The sequence below is a fragment of the Erythranthe guttata genome, chromosome 10, assembly GCF_056151865.1.
Source record: "Erythranthe guttata isolate IM_541 chromosome 10, IM_541, whole genome shotgun sequence".
Classification (NCBI taxonomy): Eukaryota; Viridiplantae; Streptophyta; class Magnoliopsida; order Lamiales; family Phrymaceae; genus Erythranthe; species Erythranthe guttata.
The window spans coordinates 10,086,881-10,112,261 of record NC_142542.1 but is presented as its reverse complement, the minus strand read 5'-3'; the positions used below and the strand labels follow the sequence as shown (position 1 = coordinate 10,112,261).

Genomic DNA, 25,381 nt, shown 5'->3' with positions numbered 1-25,381 from the left:
TCCTAGAGATCTTCTATTGCAACAGCTTACTCATTCTCTAGCTCAGATTACCTATCATCAGTCCATGGTGGAGATGATTCAGAAGGCTCTTTCTGATCAAAAAGGGGGAGAAAAAGGTCATGAAGCTGAAGCAGGAACATCTCACCCTTTGGATGCCAGAGGCAGAAGGCAAGGAGTTAATGAAGAAGAAGCAAAGAATGAGGGTGAAGAGGAGAGCAGTGGATCCAGTGCAAGTGATGGAGGAGCAGCAGCTGACACTGAGGAGACTTTGGAGATTCTACTTTAAATGTTTTCATGAACAATACTTTGATTTTGTTCTGTTTTATTTTCCCCTGAACTTTTAATTAGGATTGCACTTTGGTTATTTCTTGTTTAAGTTTTTGTTGAACTATCTTGCTGAATTTGTTTTGAATTGATCTTTCTATATTCTTTTGGTATTCTCAAATTCAGGGGGAGTTCTAGCTAAATTTTAGTTTTGATCAGAAAGTTAAAAAGGGGGAGTTTGAAACACGTTGTTATATTTTACAAAAGTGTTTTTAACTCTCTTACTTTCAAACTAAATTTTAGTTATTACTTAGTGGGCTAAGTGTTATTACTTAGTGGGCTAAGTGTTATTACTTAGTGGGTTAAGTAGTGATTAGTGGGTTTAATTGTGGGTTTTATTTTAACTTCCTAACTAACCCACTAACCCATTATCTTGAGTGCTCTTGTGGTTGGTTTTCTTGCAGATCATGGGCTGAGGAGTGGAAGCTTGGCAAGTCTATAAATACCAAACTCAAGACTCAAGAACATTACAGATTTCGAAGAAACAAAAAGTGTTACTAAAGTTTTAATCTCGAGAATTTTAGAGTGTTTCCTAGGATCTGTTGTACGTACTCCTTATGAGTACATTCTTTGAAATCTAGAATTTTTAATATTTTTCTTTTAGTATCTAGATTTGATTGTAAGAATGATCTTGAAAAAGATTCATTCATAAGGAAGAAGTTTTCGCACCTCTTCTGTTTGTATTCTTAGAATACTAATTTTAATATATTTGTTTTCGTCCTGTAAAGGGCAAGTTCACAAGTTTTTACTTGTGAACATTTTTCAATTCTGAGTATTGTTCCTTTTATTTCCGCTGCATGTTTATTCAAGTGTCACAACATTTAAGACAACACCTCTGTATTAAACGAATTCGGGACCATAAATTCTTTCAGCCTACATAATATCCATCTAATCAAAATCAGATTAAATCAAATCACTTAATTTCAGTCATTAATACAATAATTATATCTTTTCCTATCAGCATGTTATCTACCTTTTAAAGCCTACAAAAATAAGTATAAATACCCCTACCCTTTCACCAATTCCATAACATTTTATTCTACATATTTTTTTAACTTGCACACGAACATTCTTGTTGCACGTTATAATATTATTTCTTTTCGTAATCTAGCTATGAGATAGTGTATGTAAAACATATCATTTATATCGTTTTATGTATGTTGTTAAGTTTATAGTTTCGGTTTATAATTTTTTGTAATATTTGTTTATATAAAAAATCTAATGTATGTTTTTTTATAGGTTCATGGCTAACATCAATTGTGCATATGCGACAACATCCGTAGAATATTGGCGGTCTCCTCTCAATTTTTCTTTTTCATAATTCGTAATTTGTTTTTCAATTTTTTTTACTATTGTTTATGACATATTTAATTTAGTTTTCTCTATTCATGTTATTTGATCGATAAAATTGTAATAGTTTCTAAAGACGTCAAATTACCGAAATCTGATGTGATTCATGAGAAAGCTCACGAGTATTGTTCGTCTGGCGGTTTTTATAGGGGTAGAGTTTTTTAATTGCTATTAAAACTCAAAAACATTTAATAAATCTGAAAAACCGATAATTTTGAAGGTAAATAGAAAATGAGTTAAAACCTAATTTTAATAGAACTCGCAACTCCAGAAAGAACACAATCCTCATATGATGTTTCAATGAATTGATATGAATTTTCTAAAATATTCCTAAAATAGCAAAATTTAATTTTTAAGTGTCAAAAAATGTTAGATCACCGAAATATGATGTAATTCATGAGCTAGCTCATAAGTATTGTTCGTCTGGATGTTTTTATAGGGGTAGAATTTTTTAATTGCTATTAAAACTCAAAAAACCTAAATAAACCTGGAAAACGATCACTTTGAAGGAAAAATAAAAAGAGGGTTAATGAGATATAACCCCTCATTAGAAAAAATATTAGGACTAACCACCTCACATTATTTTTAATGGGTCAAACCCCCTCACAATTAGCAAATAATGAACTACCTCCATAATTTTTAATAGCAATGCCCCCCACTATTTTCCCCAAAAACTGCATATCTTCAACTATTTCGTCAATATAATTTCACCCCAATTTACACTCGTCTGCTATATTTGTGCCAAGAAAATCGCAAAAAAAATCTACAAATATATCGGATCCTTTCCCAATCGCAACAATGCCCTAGTTTGATACATTTCTTCAAAAAAAAAAAAAAAAAAAAAACATTTTGCGGGAATCATTGAGAAATACAGGTCGACAATGATGGTGAAAGGTAGCAAGAAGAAGACAGGTAGTTTTTTTATACACCCATCGCTCCCCTTGACGTCTATTAACCTAATTTATGTACATTTACCACATAATTTCTGTTTTTGACACCCTTCTCATCGACTCCGAAGGACAAATCGAAGCCTCCTACACAAACGGTATGCAACGGTGCGCGACGACCGTATGCGACGGTTCAGAATTCTTCCATGGTTGATTACTCGAAAATGGAGTTTGTAAACAAGCTTGTTTTTTTAGATCAACAGATCTATGGTCGCACTATTTATTGTTGACTCATAAATATTTGTTTCATATGAAATTTGTTTTATCAGAGTCCACAACAAAAAAGAGATCATTGTTGTCGAAAACCATAAAATATTGTAGTTATCTACACTAAGAGTCAACTGTAAAATCGGATAGTTCACTATATTGTTCCTAAAGTCAACTGTAAAAATTAGATAGTCAGCTATAGTTTTTACGACGTCAACTATAAAAATTGTTAGTTAACTATATTGTTGCCATAGTCAACTACAAAAATTAGATAGTCAACTATAATTGTTCCGATGTCAACTATAAAATAATTGTTAGTCAACTATAATTTTTATTTTAATCCACTATATTATTTTTCAATTTAAGATACTATGGTGTTATAAAATTGAATACTCATTATAAAAATCTCATCTCCGGTGAAAACATGAATTTCATAGAGTAGAATATAAATTGATTTCAACGACCAAAAAATGAGATATAGAAGAAAAGGTAAAGTAGTGAGAATAAATAGAGAAAAATATAGAGAAAAAATGAAACAGAAACAGACGAGAAGAGAGGAAATGAGGGAAGAGAAAGAAGGGAAAGAAGAGAGAGAGGGGGAGAGGAGAGAGGAGAGAGGGAGAAAAATAATGAAAGAAAAACGTATGAGAAGAGAGGAAATTAGGGAAGAGAGAGAAGGGAGAGAGAAGATTGGAGAGAGGAGAGATGAGAGAGAAGAAGGAGAATAAAGAACAACAAGTCAAAAGTGAGGAAAAAAAGGAAGAGAGAAAAATGAATGGAGAATATAAAATGACGGATAAGAGAGAAATAAGGAGAAGAGAGACAAAGTAGGAGAAAAATATGGACAAAAAAGGGCATTAAATGGGCATTAATATAAGCTTAGGGGTCACACAATTCAGAAAATATTAAATGGATTTGTTTACAAAGGGTCAATTATAAATTGGGCCCATGCTTTATTATTTTACCTAATGAGGGGGTTATCCCTCATTTTCCCTAAAAAAAATGAATTAAAACATAATTTTAATAGAACTCGTAATTTCAGGAACAACGCAACTAACGGAATCCCGGAATCCTTATCTGATGTTTCAATGAATTGATATGAATTTTCTAAAACTATACTAAAATATCAATTTTTTAAGTGACCAAACGACGTCGAATCACCGAAACCTGACGTGATTCATGAGCATGGTGTTGGGGATCGGGCACGTGAACGCAGCGAAAAACAAAAAAAAAATTATTTATATAAACAAACACGTGCACAATAATTACAATTAATTGCATACCTTTTCGCTTCCAATCACCGACAAACATGCTCGCATATATAGTTAATTTAAATGACATAAATTAAATCATCATAGCATGCTCGCGAATCAAATAATTAACATGCTCAACGAACGATTCACATAAACACATAATTGAACATATAAATTCATGTGATTCAATAATCAATTAACATACATTAATCTCAATTAATATAAATTGATTAATACATGTATATTAATTAGGGAAAATGATATGTTACCCTTGAAGCGTGAATCGAACGAAAACTCGACAAGATGGCTAGCTGTTCTTCCAACTCCTACTGATCCAACTTGTTAGCTGATCTGAAATTACAGCCCTGCTCCGACTTCAATATCTCCATGTTTATCTACTGGATGGACAATTCCTTCCGTAAAATTGTAGGTGTGTGAGTCCTGAATCTTGTGTCAAAATTTCACGTCCATCCGGTCACCGTTTTATTTATGGTGAATTTTCTCGCTGGACTGCGCAGAAAATCCGAGAGCAGTTTTTCAGAATTGCCTTATCGCATCACCGGCTTGTGGCGGCGCGTGGGGAGCGCGTGGAGACGACCCTGGTGGCGGCGTTGGCGGCATAATAATATTCCTCCTCTTAGGTTTCACCTCGTATATTCAATCCACTATCCACGCAGCACTAGATACGTGATAGGCTAAGTACAATGAAGAAGAACGAAGGGAAAAAAACAATGTTTTGAAAACCGGACCGGACCGGCCGGTCCGACCGGTTCAACCGCGAACCGCCGCCGTGTCCAGTCCGGTTACATGTAAAAACCCAAAAAGTTCAAAAACCCGGGTCAATTATCAAAAACCCGGTTCGACCGGTAAGAACCGGGAAACCCGGAAACCAGTCCGAGAACCGGGTTTTAGCTCGAAATGGCCGGATCTGCATAGATGGTAGTCTTAAGCGACTGAATCTTGTCGGAGATGGTTGGGGGTGAACGGATCTGACGGATCTGGGTCGCATATGACCCAATCGAAGGTGGTGGTTGCCATATAGAGAAGAAAAAATAAACCGGAGAAGAATGAAGGAATAAGAAAAGAAGAAAAGAAGAAGATAATGGGATGTGAGGCTCTGTGAAAACAGACGAGAAAGTAGCAGAGAGAAGAAAGAGAGAGGGGAGATGAGAGAGAGAGGGAGGATAGAGGATAAAATGATTGATTTATTTTATTTTATTTTCTTAAAAAACGTTGACTAAGCTGGATGATTCACTAAAGTGGGAAAAAAATATAAAAAATATTATATTTAGGTATTAAATTAATAAAATAATTAAATTAAAAAAAAGTAAAAAACCCGGTTGGACCCCGGTTGAACCGGTCCAACCATGACCCAGTTACTTGTCCGGTTCGATGTCCGGTCCGGTTTTCAAAACATTGGAAAAAAGAAGATGCCGATGCGGCGGCAACTGACGGCGGCGCGGCGGCTGGTGGCGGAGGTAGGGTTTCGACTGCAAGGTGGACGGTCGTGGGGAGAGAAGTTAGGGTTTCAAGCTTGTGTTATGTCGTTTTTTGTGTGTCTTTCACAGGACATATAAATCCTATTTATATGCTCCTTGTGAAAAACCCTAACAGGCCTTAAGTTGGGCTAGGCCCAACCGCTTAAGTCCACTCTCTTTCTCGCCTCGTTTCTAACAAACGAATGCTCGCAAAAATATAACAATTATATTTTGACGGTGAACATAAATTCCCGTCGATACGAGTACCACTTTGCAATTTACCAATTTCTGAAATTGGAAACCTTAATTTAGGACTTGCCAAATTGGGAAACTTCCCAAAACAGAAAGGTTCACTAAATTTCCGTTGGATTCTTTTCCTCTACATATTCTCATCTGTAATTAACAATTACGAATGTTGGACTCAATCACATTGACCTCCAATTACACTAAGATTAACTAATTAATCTTAGCTCGTTGCATTAAGGATCTCAAGTACACGAGCAGTGTGACCCTCGATGGTTCAGGTGTAAGCTAGCCGTGGGCCCACAGCCCATTGTGGTTTAAACTCGTCCCTAGAGTTAAAATTAAGTTGAATCTAGTTTCAACTTAACTACCCAACGAATCAAGATTGACGTCTAGCAACTATGTGTCATGATTTTCTATATACAAATGAAGTGCCTGCAAGAACCTTGTGATATAGTTAACGTACAGTACGATCCCTTTGATACATATATCCCGATTGAACTAGAGGCATTAGTTCGTCGAGACCTCTTTATGAGTACAATAACTGTGTCGACGTTCTTGATTACATAATCCGTTCGTGTTTGACTTAGAGAAACACATTTCTCTAATCACGACACTTTCAGCTGTGGCCACAGACTTTATGGACTATAAATCGCAAGAACACACATGATATCCATGACTAATCAAGCAATCGAATCACCAACTACAATACACAGACCTCCCACTAGATTTCAGACTGCACGAACACTGGCCCTTGGGGCGGTCCTCGGTGGAACTCAGGGATAGGTCACGATACAGCTGGTCCTCTAGTGAAGTCACGGTGATGTCTGGGTCTTAAGGATTAATGGTGTACAACTATATCATAGAAATCTCGACTCGATTATTGGGAACCACTTAGAGATTTCTAGGATGAGGGAGTTCAGTGAACTCATCAACTTATGAGCACCCACTTATGTATGCCGATGTCACAACACCGTTGACTGATGAGACGCAGTACACATACACTAAGTGCTAGTCTCGAATGGGAAAGGCCGATATCCTCATTAGTGGCGTAACCCGTTGACTCGGAACCACGTTTAACAGTTACTATACTTAGATAAATTATCTCACGATTCTACTAAATCTATTTATAGTAATTAAGTAACTGTAAGGACTATATCTATGCTTATGCAAGGGACAAAGATATAGAATGCCAAAGGGGGTTTTATCATTAATATGAAATAGATTATTTACGAGTAGCGTGACAAAACACAACAATTAGTTGGCTCTGCGGTCACCTACTCTAACACATGGCTCATGAGTTTTGTTCGTCGATCTGTTTTGCTTGGGATGGGGATTTTAACGTGCGATTCAAACTCAAAATACCTTAAAAAAAACTTGAAAACACGATCATTTTGCTGAAAAAATATAAAATGAGTTAAGACCTAATTATAATAGATCTCACAATTCCAGAAACAACACAACTGGTGGAATCCTCATCTGATATTTCAATGAATTCATATGAATTTTCTAAAACTTTCCTAAAATAGCAAAATTTAATTTTTAAGTGCCAAAAAGACGTTAGATCACCGAAATCTGATGTGATTCATGAGCTAGCTCATGAGAATCGTTCGTCTGGATGTTTTTATAGGGGTAGAGTTTTTTGATTGCTATTAAACCTTAAAAAACCTGGAAAAACGATCATTTTGCAGGAAAAATAGAAAGTGAGTTAAAAACCTATTTTAAATAGAACTCGCAATTCCAGAAACAATGCAACTGACAGATCCTCATCTGATGTTTAAATGAATTGATATGAATTTTCTAAAACGTTCCTAAAATAGCGAATTTCATTTTGAAGTGTAACGATGTCAGATCACCGAAATCTGATGTGTTCATGAGCAAACTCACGAGTATAGTTCGTCTGACTGATTTTATAAGGGTAAAGTTTGTTAATTGCTATTAGAACTCAAAAACCTTAATAAAGCTGGAAAAACAATGACTTTGAAGTAAATATAGAAATGAGTTAAAACCTAATTTTAATAGAACTCGCAAATCTATAAACAACACAACTGACGGAATCCTCATGTGATGTTTCAATAAATTGATATGAATTTTCTGAACTTTTCCTAAAATAGCAAAATTTCATTTTTAAGTGGCGAAACGACGTCGGATCACCGAAACTTGACATGATTCATGAGCATAGCTCATGGGTTTTGTTCGTCGGCTGTTTTTCTTGGGATGGTGATTTTAACGTGCTATTTAAAGTCAAAATACCTTAATAAACTTGGAAAAATGATCATTTTGCTGAAAAAATAGAAAATGAGATCAACCCTAATTTTAATAGAACTCCCTATTCCAGAAATAACGCAACTGACGGGATCCTCATATGATGTTTCAATGAATTGATATGAATTTTCTAAAATTTTCCTAAAATAGCAAAATTTAACTTTTAAGAGACGAAACGACGCTAGGTCACCGATACCTGACATGATTCATGAGCAAAGCTCGTGAGTTTTGTTCGTCGGTCTGTTTTGCTTGGGACGGGGATTTTAACGTGCTATTTAAACTCAAAAAACCTTAATAAACCTGGAAAAATGATCATTTTGTAGAAAAAATAAAAAACGAGTTAAAACCTAATTATAATAGATCTCCCAATTCCAGAAATAACGCAATTGACGGAATCCTCATCTGCTGTTTCAACAAATTGATATGAATTTTCTAAAATTTTCCTAAAATAGCAAAATTTTCATTTTTAAGTGTCAAAAAGACGCCAGGTCACCGAAATCTGATGTGATTTATCAGCTAGCTCATATCAAAGAGACGTTGTTGGCATGGCGATAGAAGTGCCCGTGTGAGTTTTAGCTAATTGAAATCGAAATAGATTATTGGTCATCTAAAATATCATTGTTGAGCTATCTATCTTTCCAAAAGTCAATATTTCTTTTTCCGATTATCTATCTACAGTTGTTGAGTGTATATTTTACACTCAATATATACTTTCTTACGAGGATTCTTCGTGACACGCCTCTCTCGATTACTCATATTATATGTAATCTCAGCGGAAGACTTTTTAAAAATGATTATTGTGGATATAAATCTACGTAAAAATAATTATTTTTAAATCAAAGGGAGAGAGTTCACACTATACTAAACCCTAATCAATCAATTAACACAAATACATATTACATGCAAGACTAGAAAATAAAAATTCGGACATATTCAATGCAGCAACTTTAAAAATTAATTCCTCTTAAACTACTCATTCAAATGACTCCAAACTAATACCATAACATCTGGCATGGGTCTAAACCACTCAGATAAAACAATTTTGAAATATGCTTGCCTATTTAGGAAAAATAAATAAAACGGCACAGACTCTCAATTTAAAATTCAGAACATGGGAGGGAGTTTTGAAATTTCCTAATACATTCCTCGTTGACCCAAAAATTACCAAATTTTATCCCAAGACAGAAAAATAAGTTTACAACATTTTCCAAGTAGAAACAAGGAATTTGAGTGAGTAAAACTCTAGTTATAACGGAAAACACTAGACTGACCCTGTTTTAGTGCAGTAGTGAAAAATAATTCATAACTAATTAAATGATTACCCAATTCATGCAAAAGACCTATCAAAATGATGAGAATAGAGAGATGCAGAGGATCACAAAGTTTCATGATTTTCTAAGCAGAGCACCTATATGAAAGCAACTTTCAAACATTGAGACAAGACACGAAGAAATTACTAGCCGAAAAGCATGCATGCATATAGTTGGTAAAATTCGCTTTTGTTTACAAAATACTATGGATTACCGATTAAATATCCAAAAGAGGGTAATCCTAATTACTATTACACATATCGTCTTTTAATAATTTCCACCGATCGGAGGAAGCGATTAATAGAAAATACCTAAAACCGTATCAAAAGTTTTTACAAGCATATTATACAAATAAAACCACATGACTAGGTTAAGAGCCAACACAATATGCATGCATAAACAAGTGGTGATGCAAGTTTGAGATGGTGTTGCATAAACTAGGATGAAAAAGCATAAAACTTCAAGAACAAAGTTATCTTTTCAAAACACTAACATACAATCATCATCTAAGCCATATAATCACATAATATGCAAGAATAAACAATTAAATCACATAAAAACCGAAAATACTAGTGGTGTTGCAAGTTTGAGCAAGAATTCAAGAATTCTCACCTCTACTCTTTAGGGGAAGGATTTGTTAGCTCTTTTCTCTCTAATACAAGAAGAGATAAAGAGTTAGATTTTATCTTAAGAAAAAGAAGAAGAAGAACAAGAAGAACTTGGATGAAGAAGAGCTTAGCACTTTCGAAAAAAATGAAGAAAGAAGAAGAAGAAGGGCTTACTTAGCCTTGGCCGAAAATTCTCCTCCTATTGAAATAGAAAGAGACCTTAAACTTATAGATGGTAAGAGTGGAGTTGAGAGTGCATTTTGGTCTTGGATATTGGATGTATTTGTAGAGTTTTTGGAGAGTTCAAAGCCAATGGAGAAGAAAGGGAAATACATCTTTTTGTGAGGGTGATTTTGCAATATTTTGGAAGAGGTGTGGTGGTGGTTCTTGGGTGGCTTAAGCTTGAGAAAGTGGTGGCTATGGTGGTGGTTTGGGGCTGCCGAAAAAATGAAGAAGAAAGGAAGAAGAAGAGTGACCCTTGGTTTACTTAAAGTGGAGAGTGGGAGTGGTAAAAGGCATGCCTAGCTAGGGAGTAGAAAGACTAGGCTTAGGTATTTATTTTAATGCTCAAAGTACAAGCATTCTAATGCATGTCTATTCCTAATTAACATGCAATTTTTAAGTCATGTGTGTGTGTGTGTATTAGTGTCCGAAAATTGAAGAAAAATGAGGGGATGATTTTCTAATTTTCTCCACTAATTAATAATCCTAAAATGCATGAGAAAATTTTATTTTCTAAAATTTTATGCATGCATAAATATTATAAAATGCTCACTTAAATTCATATGCAAGAATAAAATCTTAGTTCATGAAAAATATTTATTTTACAAGTTCGCGAAATATTTATTTCGACATAATATCTCAAAATATTTCCTAAGCACATAATTCACATAATCACATAATCACATGTTTCACATAATCACAAAATCACATAATCATATATTTCACATAATCACCTAATTTTCACGTAATTACTAATCATGCAAGAATTATTCTGAATCCTAATTTCATAGATTTGCACATAGAAGTGGTAAAATAAAATAATAGTATTTTACCGAAAATGCGGGGTGTTACATTTTTTGTATACTTTTATCGATTTAATGGTTCTTAAGTATTGGTTTGTTGTATTTTAGGTACAATTTGAAGATTCGGGAGTTTCAAGGATGAAACGAGCATAAAGGGGTCAAAAGTGGGCAAAAAACAGAAGAAAACAATCGGAAGCTGAAAATTGACCTAGCACGGCCGTGTGAAAACTAGGCTATTTCTGGCACGGCCGTGCCAACTGCAGGATTTGGACAGAAAGCTTTGAGATTTGGGACGACCGTGTGAGATTTGGACTGATTTTCACACGGTAGTCTGAAAACACGCGGAAGAGCAATTTTGGAGTTTTAATCACACAAGGAAATCCGAATCTTCTACCAAGTTATGACATCTATTTAAGGGCAAAGACAAGCACGAATTTGAGGACTTTGGACTCAATCCTAGAGCAAGAGGAGCGAGAGAAACGGAGAATCAAAGACGAAGACTTGGCGAATCTTCATCATAATTTTTCTTTCATCTATCTTCTCTGAATCTATGTATTTTAATATTTTTATGATGTTTTTCATAGAGAACATGAGTAGCTAAGTTTTTAATCTATGATTTTATTAGAACCCTATGTGGTGATTCAAACCTATTTTTCTAATATTATGCAAGTTTAAATTCCATGATTATTTCTTCTATCTGATCTTATTTAGTGCATGAACAAGGATAGAAGAGACTTCGAGTAGTTCTCACCGGATTAGTGTGTTAATTGCATGTGTTATATCGTAAACATACATCGTAAACATACAGATATCACCTTAGGTAGCCGTTTACGAGACTTGTTAGTTAATGTTTTATTCATAATTGGTTTGTATTGACATTTAGTGAACTGTTTATGAATAACAGACTTATAATACACACGACAGTAGGTTATAAGTAATTTCGTGTCTCGGGTTAATAATCCGGAATTGTAACTTACATGATAGAGTTTTAATTGGGTGTTGAATTATCGCATAGAGGAAGATAAAATCCTAGGTCCGTTTTTATTATTGATATTTTCTCGTGTTTAATTGGTTTCATAATTGGTCTAAGTATTTAGTTGATTTAATTCCCATTGCTATAGAGAAGCACAAAAGCATGACAACTTTCAGCTGAACTCTATCAGAATTCACGGAATTTGGATTGGATCGATATTGAGAATGAACAATGACAAACTAGCATAAAACTTGTTATAAATTTGTACACCGCACCCAACGAAAACACTCGTCAGAATTTTAAAAGTACTCTGATTTTTTGAGGTCATATTATATGCATTGATGATGATTTTTATATGCAATATAAGATAGTGATATCAACTGATATATATATATATATATATATATATATATATATATATATATATATATATATATATATATATATATATATATATATATATATACTAGTAACGAGCACCGCGCAAGGCGCCGTGCCCAGCTCGATGCCGGTTACCGACTATTTGTGTTCGATCAAAAGATCGTATTATGAATAATGTGGACAATTCCCAATTCGCACTAAACACAATTTGCAGAAATTAAAGAAGACTAACATAAATTTTCTTCTTAAATAAATAGCTATTTCAACTGTCAAATGTTTGCATTCACAGAAAGGCATCCCCGTTGATAGCTAGGTGAAATTATCAAAATATGAAGGGCATGGGTGCTAATACACAACCATTTTATTAAAAAGAAACATCTGAATGTAATCAGCAATAAGCAACCAAAAACAAGCCCTAGAAACCAAAATTACCAGCATTTTTGTGATATTAAATAAGCTCTATTTTGTTTTAGCTTTCTTTTCAATATGAATTTACAAAATATCTGCTTTATTGTCTATTATAATTTGGTCAGTGAAGAACACTAACATAGGGTCTCTATGCATGAAACATTTTTTTTTTTTGAAAAACTCTATGCATGAAACATATAACACAGAGCATGGTGAGAGGAGAAATAAAAAAATAAAAAATAAAACATAAAATCTGGAAAAACAGAATCTTTTAGTGCTGACAGGAGGAAAAATGGCTGAAGTATAACAAAGACAAAAAAAATTGAGTCCACCTCATTCGATAGAATTCCGAAACATGGAATGAAGTCTGGTTGGCTAGAAGCATGACGCCTAATTTTGGACGGAAACAGGGAACTCAGAAAACCCAAAAAAAAGAAATTTCTTTTTCTTTAGTGGAACCGATCTTGCCGTAAGAAAAAAAAAACAGGAGCAGCAAAGAAAATGGTTGATTCACATATATTTGCATAATTTTTGGAAGAGAAATGGAGAAGTGAAAAAAAAAGGACGACGCACCAGAAATCATAAGGCACAAAACCTGTATATTTTTGAATTATCCAATCTTCGATGTGGTCGAGAAGGGGCCTAGGTGGCAAAAAAGTAGGTGAACGTGGCCTACCATGTGTATCAGTGGAAGGGGTGGCCGCGGCGAGAAACGAACAAACCGGCGTCTAGCATGTATCTGAGTTTGCTTTTCTAACCTCAACAATAAGCATAGAAGGGGCATTCTGAAAAACCTATTCAAACACATAATATACCTCAGCTAGCATGCAAAAATACAAGTGATTTTTTAAAAGAAGAGTTAGTTATACGATAACATACCTCAGTAACAACATTAAGATAACATTTTCTCTCGAGCTCTCAAGTTCTGAAGCCCCATATGCAAAGACTAAATGAAAATTTAATCAAAATAAATCAGTAAAAGGGTTGTTGAACTATTTCCAAATTCCAACAAATCTCTCCACCATGAGATCCTGGGGAAAAGCTTTGCCATAGCATCAAAAGCACGAAGAAGCCTCCAGTTTCGACCCCTGTCAACTGCCGTCTCACCATATCCGCTCCTTCATAGCTTCTACTTCCTGCCCTTAACCAGTCTACAGCAAAAATTGCAAAATATTAAAGACTGAAGAGGCACCTCTACCTACAGCATTTTTCACTGAACATGAAATTCAAAACAAATAAGCAGAACACACACTCAAGAGAGTGAATGATAGTGGAATACAATATTCATAATAGAGCAACTTTAAGTAGGCGAATATAAGGCAAATAGATATATCCAGAGATAGTAGAAAATTGGAGGCAGTGGAAATAAACATCCAAGGCCAGAAATAGAGAAAAAATCAAATAAGAAAGGTAACATATGGGCGCAAGGAAGAACAAACAAGACCGGCAGGACAATGTGAACGAGCAGGACAACAAGACTGCAGAAGGCGCAGCAAAGGCAGAGAAAATCCCAGTGAGATCGTGAATCATCGAAAAATCTGAAGAATGCAATAGGAATAACTTACAATCCCGCAAAACACTATGGCAAACAAGATCAGTAGTTGGCAAAACTGAAGACGAAGAAGATAGGCAGGAGCCACTTTGCTAATTGAACTAAAAATATATCAGGGGAAAGAAAAAAGAAACTGACTTCTTGATTCTTTTCTCCAAGAAATTTTCCTCTAGACGTTAACCGTAATTGCAGCGTTTATAGGACATTTTGAAGTACTGAGATTGCAAGCCTTGATATTGTTGTACTAACAGTTTCCATAAACCGACGAGTCATCAGGACAGTCACCGGCGTTTATTTCCACCCATTGAAGCAGGAAAATGATGAGCACACATATTTCAGGCATGAAATCAGGTACGTCGATAATTTTCATAATCAAATTAAAATTCAGCATCAAAATTGATGATCAACAACTATTATGCTGTCGGTCAATACATAATCTGTAGGACACACACAAAACACAAAAAGAACGGACATATAACCTGAGCCAGATATGAACCGCAATCAAATCTACCTCTGCCGGTGAGCCATGTTTCAGGAAAATGTGATTTTCTTGAATGTTTGGTAAAGAAGGAATCATCGCAAGTGCTAAGAAGGTACATCTTTCCATAGCAGTTTTCTTTATGAAAGAGGGAATTATTTGGGGCATCTTGGAGGCATGCCAGCAGTGCCTGAAATATTCAATTTCAGATAATCTTTAAATTTTGATAAAAGAGGATTGGAGTGAAAAGAGAAGAACGGATGGACGCTCTTCAGTCTTTAGTGATTCGATAAAGATTATAGGAAATCCAATTCAGACCCGGGAACTTGCACCCACAGAGAAGAACCAAAATTGGAAGCAAAATCGAGAAATATTCAACAGCGATTCAGCAATTGTACGCAACGAGTGAGCAAGAGAAGAAAAAAATCGAGAATAAAAGCAAAGAGAAAAGAAGAAGCAAAAAGGTCGATCATACATATCGTGGAAAGAAGGGCAAAGAAATTTGTCGCCTAGCATCAGAAGCCCTTTTTGCAACAAAAGTTCAAATATATCCGTGCTAGAAAGCTTTGATTCTACCTCATAAAACTACTGTTACCTTTTGAACTTCATCCGTCCTACTGATTATCTGTTTTGCTCATGCGAGGAACTTAAATTTTTCATCAAGCAAATTCATGGCTCTGTCAGAAGCATTCCCAAACTGCACTTTACAACCACAGTAGAGAATGAGAACTAATGTAATTTGTGACACATCTAAATCAATAGGTAAGAAATTTGTAGTCCACACTCCACAGGCATACTCAGTCATGTCAAAAATAAAATTAGGTGTAAACCTCACCGGAATAAAGCAATCTGAAAATCCTCATTACAGAAATAAGATTGGAAATAATATTTTATAATTGAAAACAAGAATACCAATGAGGCTGGATCGTGCAAGACGTAGAATTCCTATTATTTCAGAACGGAATAACCACGACCCTGTATGAATGTGCCTGGATGAAGAACATGAAGTTGTTCATTTATATTTACAAACTCATTCCTAAAATATTTTTTCTTTGCTGCACAAGCAATCAGCAGCAGGCCAAAGAAACAACATTTTAGAGTCACTGGTAGAAAAGAAAGACAAGATATTATAAGTTTTTTTAATGGCACGAAACAGAGAGAATGCGTGGGCAAAAATAAACAGGCACCGTTGCTCATGAGCACCGTTGCTCATGAGCACCATTGCTCCCAGAAGATTGTAGTTCCAGCACACAAAGCAGTCGCAACATAACATGGTAGAAGCAAGGCGCCTATCTTGCAGTAACCTAAATTGAAAAAACAGTTTTTAAAATTTAGCAACACGGGCTTTTTTTGAGACTGAAGAATGTGCATGAATGAGTTGAATTTTTTTAACATTTCTCACAAAAAGAACATTAGTCGGCAAAAGTGTAATAGGATCTCTAGGTATGTCACTCTTCTCAGCGTCGAGTCCCACACAGATTGAGCAACCACGATAAGAAACACCCTGAAAAGTTAATCAATCATGTAAACGGGAAAGTTTCACGAAAAAAATAGCTTTTCATTAACTCATTAGATGTAAAGTGCAGCACATATGCTATTTTTTGGAGTCCATAAGCACGTAGATGCTCCCTGTGGCGAAGCGATATGGATAAATCGAGAGGCCTATAGTTCACCTGCACAAGAAATCGAATAAAACAATGAGAAGAGCGCCAAGTAGAATGTAGAGAATCAAGACACAAGGAAAAAGGGATTGATAATCTTACATGTGCATCTTCATTCACTGAGGCAAGTCTCTTCTTTAGAGTCCGATTTGATATCATCATCAACTTCATCATAATTTGAAGTTAAAACGAGTTTTAGAGCTTACATGGAAATAAATTAAACATATATCCTTTTATTAGCCCTATTTTTTGTTCGGCTAGCTTCTTAGTTTACTCAGGGATATGTTAAACAAGTTTTTTTCCTGATTTGACCTGCCACATCGTACAGTCACAAAATTTTAAAGAAGTGACTACCAGGATGTAAATGAAAAATTGTGAGGAAGAGAAAGAAAAAAGAAATTTCCTATTTCAAATTAGAGTATTGGAAAACAGATAGATATCTAGATTGCCTTGAATCTTGTAATCATGTCAATATCGGCGGTCAAGTGATACTAATAATATTAATCAAACCTAATCTAGATCCCTGTTAGAAGCTAATAAGATTAAAAAATACAACAAATCGGTAAGGAGAAATGGCTTCTTCTGTTAACGGGCAAGAATTAATCAAACCTTGGGGCTTGTTGGAGGAAAATGGGAAGCATGCATCAACCTATAGCAAGAAGACCAATAGCAACAACACAACAAATCGGTAAGGAGAAATGGCTTCTTCTGTTAACGGGCAAGAATTGTAGCTGCAAAGAGCTATATTCCCTCTCTAGTACTCTTCAGCTCTTGAAATGACAGGAGTCTGTTGGTGTATAAGTAAATTTGGTACCACCTACCAATAGTGATTTACAACGTCAACAAACATCTAATATACATGCACGGCAATACTAAATATTCAATTTAATACAAAATTCAGAAACCCGTAAATATATTTATTATTTTTTTCAGAAAGATACAAAAGCAAACATGTGTTAAAACAACCCGACAAAATTTGTTTATAAAATAACCATTCTTGATTCTGAAAATGGGAGCTCTAAACCAAAGAGAACATAAATAGCCTCAGTACCGAGTACACTTGTGGTCCTTATTTTTACGATCACAGAACCGACGGGGAATGAATAGTAAATAAATTCTCCTAAAAAAACATCAATGCAACAAACTATTGCTTCAGAGCAATATTGCAGGTCAAGGTAAGAGGATAACTTCCTCCAATAGACAAGAAGAGAGGGAGGGTTCTTATAAGATAAGGGATCATCAGACCATCAAATTAACTTAAAAAGAGAGCAAATTCAGAGCATATATTGTAGAATCAAACCATATCACCAAATGAGAAAGCTAGACAATAAAGTGCTGAAGAAATAACAAAGGACAAAAAAGTTACAAGAAATAACCCGTGAAGCAGAAAATTGAGTCGTACCATTCAAATAACCAAAGAAAAGTCGCTCCTAAGGTTAACCTCCCGGTGCTATAAGATGTCAAATGGGGGTATGAAAAGAGCTATTTATGATCTCTGATGAGAGAATTAATAAGTGTAGGCAACAATTTTCTGTTAAGCGCTCCTAAAATCAACCAAAATATGAGAGGATATAGCGCCCGAAGAGGTTTCCTTCAGACCACCCACTGGCGCTTTTCATCTTGGGTGTTCCCGGAGAGAACATCTAAGACCTCGTCTGGTTGGGAAGATTAGTCATGACCAATTAAATAACATGACTTTGTTCCGGTAAACCAAATAATTTTGTGGGTCGACCCAAAAATATTATTTTTTGGTCCAATAATACAATTGAATTTTCATTACATTATTTAATATTCTTATCTTGGTTAATCTTATCTTATGAACCAAACAATGCGTAAGAAAACTAACCCGTTTTTAAACAGAAAAACAAAGTAAATAGACCAAATACCTGCACAGGGTTTGCTGCGATAAGACTACCACCTATTGCACCTCCAATCATATGGCCATCAGGACTACACACAGAGATGCTGATGCCACTGTCCGAATGTGGGGCCTGCCACTTTCCGAGAGCAAGTACAAACCGGACAAGCACAGTATCTCAAAACGACCCTATTTATTTGGAAATAGCAAGTCAGAACATAAAATAATGATAGCTCGAACAAAAGGACACACAATAAAATTATTACTTACAATCAACATGGACAATCTAGGACTGAAAAATAACCTTCAACTTTAAAGCCTCACGAAACCAAAAAATTCTATTTAAATTATTAGAAACGAAGCTGTAGCCGAACAAAAGTATAAAGCTTCACGATTATTGGAATTTTCAATTACAAATCCTTCTAAGAGAAACATAAGCATCTTTATTATAGTGGTAAGTAGATGCTTCATAGTACGTACTAAATACGCAACCAAAGTGGAACACAATTTACAAATATGATACTAATTCATTAACGAAAAAAAACTATCTGGTTTCAACGAGTATAAAGAATTATACGAGCAGAAAATGCATTAACCTCAAACGTGATATTGGCACCAGAAGTTGTTGGCTGGCGTAGTGTCACCGAAGAAACCGATCCACTACCTCACATGATGCATAAACATCGCAGTCTCTGTCATGCAAATGCCAGTATTTTTGCCGCAATCTCCTGTACACGACTTAGCAATTAATAATTACAACATAAAAAATACTATTGCAAATTGACGGAATATCGAATAAAATCGAGATAATTAATTAGGGAATGCAGCAAACGTACCTCTCCGACTCTAACGTGTAGTACATGTGGTGTAAATGCTAGTCCCGCTGACGCGTTCATCCATTCGCCTGATTAAAGATTGTTATTTTTTTTTTTTGTTAAAGTTCACATCTCACTGACAAAGGTTTCAAACTTACGATAACTAAATCGATACGAATACTGAAACATGTGCATTTAGAGGAAAACGGAAGGCAATATCCCCTAAAGACACGTACTTTCGACGGCAAAAATCGCATTTCGAAAGAAAAAAACACATTAGGATTACTACAGTTCTACGTCAATTTACTCTCGAACAAAACTTACCAAGAGGAGCGAGTTTTTGTTTCCACCATGTGCCAGGCAGCCGCCTCTTTCGTGCTCTCTCCTCCGAATATCCGCTCAGACGATGGAGCGGCGGCACAAACAGGGGTCAGCCCTAACGACATATTACCTGCTCTATCCAGTACATATTTCCTAGGCCTACCCCTCATCTTCTTAACTGTTTGTGCACCCGAGCGGGACCCATTTGGCACTACAGCCATGCTACTAATTCCATGAGAAAAAATTGGCGACGGGTTCTCCACTCGGAGTGTCGAGCTACTTCCAGCTCCTCCATTAATCCCTACATGGGGATGAAGTGAGATGTTTGGATTTGTCAGATTCTTGAAAACAGGCGGCGCGTGCATCACACCACCACCACCACCGGAGCCCTGAATATTTGCGCTACGCCCCGAATTAACAGAACCAGCAGACCCTCCTCTAATAAACACAGTCTTCAAGCCCCTTTTACGGGGCAATTTGCAAATCTGAAACTGACCCACCAAATTAGAATCAGAACTACAAAAATCCTAAACGAAAACAAAAGAAAAAAGCACAGACAAGATAGATATGTAATTAGAATCAGACGCTTAACATGGGTTTAACATGAGTTTTCCAGTAATTAATGAAAGAAAGTTGAAAGAATCGGTAAAACAAGTAAATTTAGTGTCCTAACCTGTGACAGTAACCAAAGGGTTATCCAAGAATCGGAAAAAGGTTGAATCTTGAAACCGACTGAATGTCAAGAGAAAAGATCAAAGCTTGTTCAGAAAATGCAGAAAACCCATATAGGTACTGCGCTGTGAAATTGAAAACCAAAATAGCAGCACAACAAGCCCATGAGTTTGGACGGCCGGAGAAGAGGACGAGAGCAAAGATCACCACAGAGCTTTATTAGAAGGAAAAACAATTAAAGCAAAAACACGTGAAAGAATTGAGTGCGCAGCAGACAGCGTTTACAGCAGCAGTATATGACAGCCCACAAATTGAAGATAGAGATGAGGAGGGCGGCGACGCATACTATTGGAGAAAAAAAGCGGTGCCGTGAGATAGGTGCATCGGGTGGAGCGGCGGCGGGCGGCTGACTAATCAACGGCGGAGGTCAACAATGGTTGGCCATGGGTAAGGGCGGAGGTGCCAAAGCGGCGTCGTTTCTCAGCAAGCAGAATAAAAAAAAATCGAAAATCAAGCATACACGACACGGTCGAGCTGCTTGGAAATTAAATGGAAAAGAAAATAATAACGAACACTGATTGGAGGGGCAATACGAAACGGGGACGTTTTGGCATTAAACGGGGTAAAAGAAAAGGCAAAAGAAAATGCAGTAAAGAAAAAGGGCCGATCCCCATATATATATACTTAATATATATATATATATATATATTTCTTAGAAGATGGGCATGAAACTCTACTTTGCAAATGTGTATGAAGTTTTCCGACAAGCAAATCCCGCACTATTTCCACAACATGACGGAGTTATCGTGGCTAGGAGAGGCAATCATTCGTGTCACTGGGGAATGCGCCAAAGCTGCAATTATGTTCTCGTGTGCGGGGACTGTCATGGTTTTGTTCCCCACCACGTTCCACAACTCCAAACACTGCATCATCATCAAGGTTTATTTTTTTTATTAAAAAGAAATACAAAAAATGTTGGCATAGTGATTAGGATTGTGAGAGAACATGCCATCACAAGCCTAGGGTTTTCATTTATGAGTGTTGGTTAGTTATGAAGTGAATAACTTAAACTATGAATAACATGTATCTTTTATCCTAAATGGAAAACGGCCTGTTAATTTAACACGTTTGTGTGCGTGTGTGTGTGTTTGTTAGAGAGAGAGAGAGAGAGAAAGAGAGAGAGAGAGAGAGAGAGAGGGGGGGGGGGGGGGGGGGGGGATGATTACGACCAAGAGAGAAGAATAACTTGGATGAAAAACACAAGAGTAGAATTGGTTCTCATTGGAGTTAAAGCTCATGGATGCGCTCTCCAGATTTTAACGCAGTCCTCACTCACAGAAGCCAAGTGGTCTCCATTAATATCCCAGCAAATGTTATTGACCACGCCAAAATGCCCCTACAAAAATCACCGAAACTTTTAACATAAAAAGGAAGGCAACAACAAATATAATCAAAATACAGCAAATTATAAGTTTACTCACTGCACTAAACATTTCATTAATTACTTCAACTCCTCACCGAGATGTAAATATAATGAAAAAACGTGAAAAGAGTGTGTTGGCTTGTCGGTTTCAACATCAACTATGGAAACCACCTTGTCTGATGCAGATGCCAACAGTTGTCCAGTTATAGGTTCAAACCTCACTTGACCAACGCCTTCTTGCTGTGCACGAAACACGAGAAGATTGACTTCAAAATTACACCTCTAGAAACACAAATGATGGAAAAAGAAATAACAGAGCTAGACGCGCACAACCTTGGAAATCCGGGTGCGTGAAAATGGGCTAATCAAGGGACATGACATAGGAAGCATGACCCATGTAAGATTGTACACAATAGCTTGGCTGCAAATAGAGTAATTTCAGTAAATGAATAGCTTGGCTGCAAACTTCTACACTTGGTCTTTAAAGTACTGTGTTTTTTAGGAAGGCATAAAAAAATATCGGATTGAAGGAATGATATCATTACATGAACAACATCCCATATTCTCACGGATTTGTCGAATGAAGCTGTCGCAATCTGAGTAGAATTTGGCTGGAAGCGAACATCCGTAATTGAGTCTTGATGTTCTTCCACTGTGGTATTCCAAAGAACAGCCTAAGCCAAGAGGAATAAGTGAAATCAGAAGGAAACATGAAACTTATACCTTTTTGTCAAGCCCGGCACTAGCTAACAACTTCCCATTTGATGAAAAATGGCAACAAGTAACTTTGTTTTTTGCTCGTATGCGACCAACTTCTCAAAATGAAAAAAATCTGCAAATAAGCATGTGAAATTGTTGCACTGGAAGTTGGCATTAAGCAGGAGAAACATATATATGTATAAGACCACCTTTAGAAGTCTCTGTTTTATGGTCAGCATGAGTCTGTTTTAAAGAGCCATATATTTCCATCATTAGATAAGTAGGATTTTTCTGATGGGAGAAGTTATGGAATCAACTGAAATTGTTCAGTCAACAAGTTGCACAAGAATGTACTGACCTGTTGCAACTGATCCGGTTGTTGAGAGGAACTCTGTTGCATTTGGGCCATTTTCATCGAAAAGATTAAACAATACCTAGGTCTAAAATACTTAAAAACAATGTTCATGAAACTAAATGCACATGAATGTAAAATTCATAGCGTTAAGTGGACAAAATGTTGCTTACAAAATCTACCTTTTGTGAATTTGATTGCACCGGAGATCCATTATTTCTGAAAGGCTGACCATCTTTTGCATTGAAGTTAAAAGATGGTATTTCAAATTCATAGCCTGCTGCTGTTGTGAAGCTAAAAGAAACTGGTTTTGGGTCAGCAAGTTGGGATTCCGTAAACCCGAAATTGTCCCTATTTGGTCGATCCCCTGCACTCGAGATTATACCTCAAGAAACAAAAAAATTGAAAGCTAAAGAAAAAAAAACTCACTGTCAGGGGCAACAAAGAATTGAAAGTGAAACCCTCCAGTGGAAGTTCACTAACTCTTTGATTCTCAACCCTGAAACAAGAACTAATATGAAAAAAAATATAAAGATCTACAATATTCGAATGAGACAAAAATCAATGTTGACTGGATTCATGCTTTCTTCGTACATTTTCATCATTCCTTCAGAGTTCATGGGATCACCTAGTGGAGGATGCTGCTGCATTTGTTGCAACTGCTGCATCAGAAGCTGCTGTTGTTGTTGTTGCTCCCTCTTTTTATACAGTTGAGTCTAAGTATAGATGGAAATGCCAAATGAAATGATGTTTTCCATATATACAATTACGGCACAAGACAATAAAAAACCTGAAATAAGAGAACAAAAATCAACTGCATATTTTTTAAATACCTGTATATAAGCTGCAGCTGGTTCAGAATGCTTCTCATTTGTCCTTGTAATGTCCCCAAAAATAGACCACCATTCAAGAAGGAATCCTCCGGGAGCATCTTAGCTAAAGACACAATTAATTGTAAGAAATTCAGATATCATCCCTGGAATACATTTTCCGAAACTAAAAACAGAAAGCACCTCGGTTTTTCCGACCATCGTCCAGAGCATAAATAACAGAATTTCATAGCCAATATTACGTTAGATCCCATCCATCGGATCAGTAGTTGAGATCAAATTTTACCTGCAGGACATAAAAGCATATGCTGAATTATGCAATTTTCTTTTCACGAAATAGTCAAGAATGTAGACATCAAGCCTGGAAAAGAATGAAAAAAAAACACAAGTATCAAAACAGTTCAACTGAATTTTTTGCAAGTCTACAGTACTTAAACAAATATCGTACAGAAAACGATCTTCTGACTTAAACAAATGAGCCGTTTCCACCTCAATTATTTCGTCAATGTGAATTCACTTCACTACTTCACAATTTTTCGCCAAAATAATAAAATCAAGACCCACAGTACACTAAAGAGAAAAGATTCTGATGTTTCCATTCGTACTACTACTACCACGAGTGTAAATTGAAGGAGATCGACAAGCATAAAAATTAAATAGTCAAGAATCCTTACATCATATCCGCCATGATTGTTTCTCCAAGAATGGATTCCGCAGAATTTCTTCTCCGTCAGACACTTGTCTCACACTGTACCCAAGAAGAATTCTCGAGAAATTTTTTAATCAAAAACGAGAAATCTTACAGTTACTCACCAACAATGGCAGAGATCACACTCCACGATGACAATCCTCGCGCGAAAACCCTAAGGCAGAACAAATTTCGCACCGCAAACAATAAAATACAGTTAAATTCCCATAATTCCGGCGAAGCCAAGAAAAATATCGTTGCGGATATATATATATATATATATATATATATATATATATATATATATATATATATATATATATAGAGAGAGAGAGAGAGAGAGAGAGATACACTCACTTTTTTTCTCACAATTCACTTGTTAATGGCGCAAGTTCTTATGTGAAAAGCACCATAAAATGAAAAATACTCATCAAATTCGTCACAGCAGTCGTAACTCTGAATGTAATCCGACAATTCAACACATTTATAACGATGCGGCGGCGCTTCTCAATTAATGTTTTTTTTTTACAAATTAAACAAACATCTAAAATCTTACCCCAAGAAAAACCAAATTGAAGTAGCGAATTCTAGTAAAAACGGAAGCACAACTTGGTAGAGAGAGAAGAAAAATAGCTGATCACGCAGGTATCTGGGCCTTGGGTGAACGAGAATCAAATTGGAGATCTATATATATAGACTCATAGGCTCGGAGTAAGGCTGGGTATTGTATCGCTTGAGGACTTGGGACTGGAGGTTCGGGGTGAGGTTTGGTACATAGGTAGGTTGGGAATGTCAAGCTGCTTTATTGTTAGTGAAGTTGGGAGCTAATTGCAAATATCACCCCTGTGTAATCTCTAATTGCCGAATACGCCTTATAAAAAAAACTCACTAACTCCTCATGTGTTAACAAAGTCAAGGCATCCGGACACTTGGAGGCAAATCGTGTCTCTCACTCGCGGATTGTGCGATGTTTTTATTCTATTATTTTCAGGGTGAAATGAGAGAAATATCCCTTCATAAAAAAGAAAAAAAACAGATTGATTGAATTATAACTAATCTAAATTTATAGGACTAAATTGTAATTTTTAAAATTACAAAATAATAATGAGCCATTAAAAAGAAAAAAACGAAAAAAAAAAAAAAAAAAAAAAAAAGCAAAAGCAAAAGTAAATCACATATTCTTCCTCTCCGTCGGCCCACCTCCAAGTTCAGCACCGACGCCTCTCGCACCACTGCCTTCCCCTGCCTCCTTGAAATCCG

General features: G+C 36.0%; 1 pseudogene across 1 annotated transcript; it reads right to left on the bottom strand.

Annotated features, from left to right (window-relative positions):
- Positions 1-12,997: 12,997 nt before the first annotated feature.
- Positions 12,998-24,968, bottom strand: LOC105967194 (AT-hook motif nuclear-localized protein 5-like; annotated as a pseudogene). The gene is made up of 27 exons (XR_016034127.1): positions 24,678-24,968; positions 24,479-24,577; positions 24,108-24,296; positions 23,617-23,719; positions 23,437-23,539; positions 23,198-23,319; positions 22,786-23,102; positions 22,610-22,642; positions 22,461-22,494; positions 22,276-22,384; positions 22,098-22,204; positions 21,886-21,973; positions 21,611-21,792; positions 21,376-21,525; positions 20,131-21,052; positions 19,461-19,948; positions 19,158-19,225; positions 18,918-19,049; positions 18,310-18,510; positions 16,566-17,280; positions 16,392-16,475; positions 16,205-16,306; positions 16,006-16,106; positions 15,715-15,905; positions 15,398-15,499; positions 13,652-13,923; positions 12,998-13,566 (listed from the first exon to the last, which is right to left on the bottom strand). The product of XR_016034127.1 is annotated as an AT-hook motif nuclear-localized protein 5-like (transcript).
- Positions 24,969-25,381: the final 413 nt, after the last annotated feature.